Genomic DNA, 6,015 nt, shown 5'->3' on the forward strand with positions numbered 1-6,015 from the left:
TGTGTTGAATTTTCTAATCTTCATATGGTTTCTAGATATTTATTTTGTTCATCTTTGTATGTATGTGTATGAATCAGTAAGAGAGACACATGGTAGGGGTTTACCGATCTGATATATCTAAAGTTTGAATTATAGCTTTGAAATTTTTGGTTCGAGTTCATGAGATCTAGAAATTTTGGAAATTTTGTTTGAGTTAATCAGATCTGGAAAGTTTGGTTTAAGTTCACCAGGAGAAAAAATCGATCTCATGTGTCTATTCATTTGATATTGTGTATGTTTGTGTGTTCATCTGATATGATTTAGGTGGATACGGAGGTGGTGGATTGTAGTGGTGGTGGGTTGTAGTTGTGGCAGACGGTGATCGAACGGTGGTGGCGGCGAAGATGTTCTTGAGTGTTCTAAAGGAAGAAGAAGAAGAAGGGTAAGAAGATGGGTCTAGGATGGATAACATGAGAGAGAGAGATTTATTTTTTAATTAGTTAAATAAATAAATAAGTATTTACATTTAAAAAAATGAAAGAAATGAAAAATAAATAACATAAGGGTGTTATAGTCATTCCACTATTTAGGGGGACCAAAAACGCAATGAAACTAGCTCAAAAGGACCATCAATCCAAAAAAGTCGTGGTTTGGACTAAAACCCCAAAAATATGCATACCATAGGGACCATTTTTGCAATTTTGTCTAAATATGCAAATGAGAATAAAGAATTCAAAGGTTAGATTTTGATTAAACTAATCAAACTATATTTCCCCAACAAACTATAGAGATATTTGAATTATACTTTTGAATGCATACTTTTTGTATTAGGGTTACAAATTAATGTCTTAAGTCATGCCTTACAAATGATGTGACTCGTCAAGACTCGTAAAAATTTGAAGTGGCTCGCCACGGCTCGTAAAAGCTTGAGGCTTGACTTAGCTGTCAAGTGACGTCTAACGTTATTTAGAACCTTGGTTACAATTATAATGAGAGGTCAATTGATAATAGACTTTTGACCTAATTTCTTCTCGACTAGGCTCATGATATAACATACATCAGTTGACCTATGATGACATGACCTATGATGACAGACGTGGTCCTAAAGTTACTAGGTCAGCATTGAAGTTTAAAGTCTAGGACTACTTCTGAAGGCTAAGCGTGATGTATACCAAAAGCGAAGCTCGGATGTACAATGAAGGCGAAGATGATAAGCTCGTTCTTCACAACTACGCTTTGGTGTTTAACTTTGCTGCCAAGTCTTTTAGACTTTGCTTTTTAACTTAATTTGAAGCTCTAGTTCTTGGATCTTGAATTCGTCCATGGTTTGCAGCTTCGCTCATAAACAAAATTCAACAACTTCGCTAATTGGCTTCGCCCCAAGGATTCCGGTCAAAACTTTGCACCATCAACTTTGCTAAGCCTTTGATTTTGAAATACAATTGCTCCAATAAATTTCTTCATGGGGTGCTGCCCCCACCCCCATAATTGACCCCTACAAGGAATAGGACCCCACGCTTGGTCTCCGTATTGACAATGAAGTCGAAAGAAGAATTAAATTCCACAACTCAACAATAACTATATCAAGATTAAAAATGAAAAGACTACACCCACATTTTTGGAAATTTTTGCAAATAACTATTATTTTCGGAAATACTCAATTTTCGAACTTAACAATTAGTTTTTTCTGAAAAATGATTCAACAATTTTGAGGTTAACAATATACAATTTGTACATAGCACAAATATATAGACACTGACTAATATTTTATTTTCTCCGAAAGGGTGTGTATTTGTACGAAAAAAATGTTTTTTTTTCTGTCAACCCAAGCTTGTTTTTTGAGAATATATTTCTGAATACCATGGATAATAGAAGTTTAAAGATTAGCTTGCCAGATGAATTTGGTTATAATTTTTTTCTTGATCAATTCATTAGTCTTGAACTTCTTGAAGAAGATCGTCCTTTCTTTGATTGCAGTGTAGACATCCTCACAAAGCTTTTCGACATCTGTCTCTCAAGCTTTCACAACAATCTTGATCTTGCACAATAATCTTCATCTCTTCAGACATCCTCTAGTACCTTTGGAATAGGTTGGGGAATGAGCTTGAACCTCACCCCCTATATTTATGTAGGATTTTTTAGTGGACATATTTTTGAGTAAGTTAAGATTTGGTGTTGGAAATGTAAGCTTTAACAAATTTATATTACGATGGGAAATAGTGATAGGTCTATGTTATATGGAGAGTTAGGTTAGATATATAAACTTAGTTAAAATTATTTTGTCTTACGTTAGACCATTTAACCCCTCCTAACTATTTCATTTTACTTATTGATTATGTAATGTTTACTTTTTTATATCTAAGTACCTTCATACATCAACAAACATACAACAAATCATACCATAAGTTCAATATTGCAACCAGGGAAGTCCATTCAAATCAAAGATTTAACTATAAAGCATAAAACCACACTAAATTGAACAAAGCCCTAGTTTTCAAAGATATGTATAACGTACTTCATAATTCCATGAAATTAATACAATGGAGTAAAAAGTAGTGGAGGAATCATACAAAAGTGAAGATTAAATAAGAAAAACAAAGATATTCGAAGTTGGGATGATGAGCTACTAATGACGTCGATGTGATGTGAGAAGTTGTAAAAAGTCAAAAAAGGTTAAAGAAGATAAAATCCTATTAAGCTCAAATACACGTTGTGTATAGTCACCAGGTTCGTCGTGTTTGTGACAAAGGGTTCTTCAGCTTGAGATCTATCGTTGTATGTATCATGTTTTTCTTCAAGGCATGTCGTGTAATGTCTACAATTCTTAAAACTCAAAAACTTCACCAATTTTTATAACAATAAATCCCACATCAATGACAACCCAAATACATCATATAACTATGACCATCTTTTGAAGGGTGAAATGCAATCAAAATAACTCAAAAACCCATAAAACAAGAAGTACAGAGGAATCATACATGGAGTGCAAATTAAACAAGAAAATGAATGTAACATCCCAAAATTTCAATATAAAAATTTTGTTTTTAATTCAACCATAAAACACCATTTAGTAATACCAATCATTCAAAAGTATATTAATGTAAAAGCAATTATCAGAGTACAATCCAAAAAATCATCACATTGCGGAAACTTGGGTGGATGCAGTGTAGTCACTGTGACATCCCCAATTTCACAGCCAGAAAAGACCGATTTGTTTATGCTTTATTTGAAAACCAGAGTACCTTTTTGAGAAAATGTTGCGGAATTTGTTCCCAAAAATATGATAAAGAATTTATCAAAGCATTTCCGAAGAAATGTATTTTCCTTATATTAAAAACCTCTGGATGTCATTGTCAATACAAATCAAAAGCATAAACAGAAACAAAATATGACTTACAACATTCTATTTATTTCTACTGGCCTATAATCCACAATCTCTCATCAGATCATCACATCTATGCTCTTGTGTTACTACCTGTAATACAAGAAACTGAGTGGGTCAGACTTGAGAGCCTGGTGAGCACATAGGGTTTTTAACCTATAATAATTACGTTTATTAACTTCATCAAATCATTCAACCCGATTACTCATTCCCGTTATCCTCACTTTCTGTCCCTAAAGCATCTAATTCAAGGGACCTAGCCTAAGGATCATCATCGGGAAGACAATACTGCTTAGGGGATTCCTCAACAATATATGTATGTAAGGCAACCATGAGGGGGATGGAGTACACAGGTGAACACATCGTTCACAAACACCTACAGGTTGCGAGCCTAACAACGTTCCACTAGACTGTCTAGAATAGTCCGTGGTTGTCATCTATACTCCGATAGATGACTAAGTCAGCTTAAACATCGATGTCTCTCGTCATTTTATTTCATTGCTCATCATCTATTTCATCTACCCATCTTTCCCCACATATTCATAGATATAAAATGTATATACAATTTAAATCAAATAAAACATGTATATTTTGTTCATCCAACGTAGATATCAAGAACACATATAATATGCACACATAGCACGTAATTTATATTAAATACTTCATATCTATGTGTAAGTTGAAAGTAACTATGCACACACTTGTTAAAGTGATGATTCCAAACTCGGGCAACGCTTCGCTTCTAACAATTCTATTTTTTCTTCGATGAAACCTAGTATTATTACCACTAGATTTTAGTCTAATATTTATTGCGACTGTTTTTGAGCGATATTGTTTTATAAGTGTTAAACAATATTTTTCAACTACTATGTATAGACAGGGGCCATACATGAAACACCGGAGGGAAGGACCATTTTGGCATTATAGCTGTTCTGAAATCCAACAAACCTATGCTGCCCTTCAAATCAGATTCCCCATATCGCGAGTAGTTAAAAGATATTATACTAACACTTTATATATTTTATAATATTACATATATTGTTTATAGGTTCATAATAAAGATAACAAACTCAAACATAGGCTATACTTAAAGTAGGGTAAGCATAACTTACTTATGGGGGTTTGGCTAGGAACCAGGCTCTATCGGGGGAAAAACTTCTGAGCCTAAAGCTCTTCTTCTTGGAGCCTTCTGGCGCTCCAGGACTCGCGTCTAGCACTTAGGAAGTACTAGGGAAGGGGAGAGAGAGTTTGGGAGTATGGAGAGAGAAAGAATGGGAAAGGTGTGAAGAAATAGGGTGAATTACGCTTCTATTTATAGGTTGAAAATGGCCAAAATAGCGTGTTCTAAGCCCCAACACGTCGTGTTGAGGTGTCAAGTGTCACCATCTGGTGGCAAGACATAGGGAAGATGCAGATCGCGCCATGTGTCACTCGCAGATTACCCCAAAAACTAATTATCTTCTAAAATCCGTAACTTTTGCATACGAGCTCTGTTTTTGAAGTTATTTATATACATGTGTAGGTATTGACAAGATCTACAACTCTCATTTTGACTCCATCGGCTAATTCTTGACCAATTTTAGTTTTAATAGTATGAGAAATTACGTTGTTATGTAAAATTCATAACTTCTACATACGAACTTCGTTTTCGACTGTATTTTTATCGTTGAACTCCTATTAATGAGATCTTCAATTCTCATTTAGGTTGTGTCCGCAAAAAATTGATTGATCTAAAATTCGATTTCCGGGCTGTACACTGTTATGTTAAATCTTAGAAAAATCATAACTTCTTCATACGAAGTCAGATTTAGATGTCATTTTTATGTCCCCTCTCGGTTTAATGTATAATACGATTTCGTTTAGATTACTAAGGGTAAAAATTATTTTATCGCAAACTCACTTTCTACGATACACAGTGTCATGCCGGTTTAGTCGTAAAACTTCGACGGGTCATAACTTCTTTGTTATAAGTCGGATTTCAATGTTCCTTATATCCCCGAAATCCTTGTTGTGAATACTTCAACTTTCTTCATAGATATTGGGTCTATCTATTATTTTATTTTTGGCGCATATTTTTATTATTAATTTATTACATCGTTATAAGTACGTATTTTGCAAAAAAAAATCACATAATACTCAAATAATTCTTCTTCATTACTTCAAAATAGGTTACAATTATAACATCTATAAAATTCATAAAAATTTAAAACTTTTTCAAGCATCCAAAAACCATTATTTATTACAAAATGTTTTCAAAATAGTTTTAGAGAATCCCAGAATTTAAAGTCATAAAATGTGAGTAGGTGCACGATCAAGTCTTCGCCTTCCTGCTATCATCCAAAGTACCTGAAATATAATCCAAAACTGTAAGCCCAAAGCTTAGTGAGTTTCTCAAAAATACCAACACTATACAACCAGAACAATATCATAACAAACAACATGCATATAAAGTCTACAGTATTACTGGATCACCCTCATCGGGCCTTCAGTCTGTCTGGCCCACTCTCAGAACCTTCAGCATGTCTGGTCCGCCTTACCGGGCCTTCAGCTTGTCTGGACCGTTCTCCGGGCCTTCAGCCTGATTGGTACGCCCCATTGGGCCTTCAGTCTATCCGGGTCGCCCTGGTTATGTTGGCCTAGGGCATAAAGCAGGA

This window comes from Lactuca sativa, chromosome 1 (assembly GCF_002870075.4).
Source record: "Lactuca sativa cultivar Salinas chromosome 1, Lsat_Salinas_v11, whole genome shotgun sequence".
NCBI lineage: Eukaryota > Viridiplantae > Streptophyta > Magnoliopsida > Asterales > Asteraceae > Lactuca > Lactuca sativa.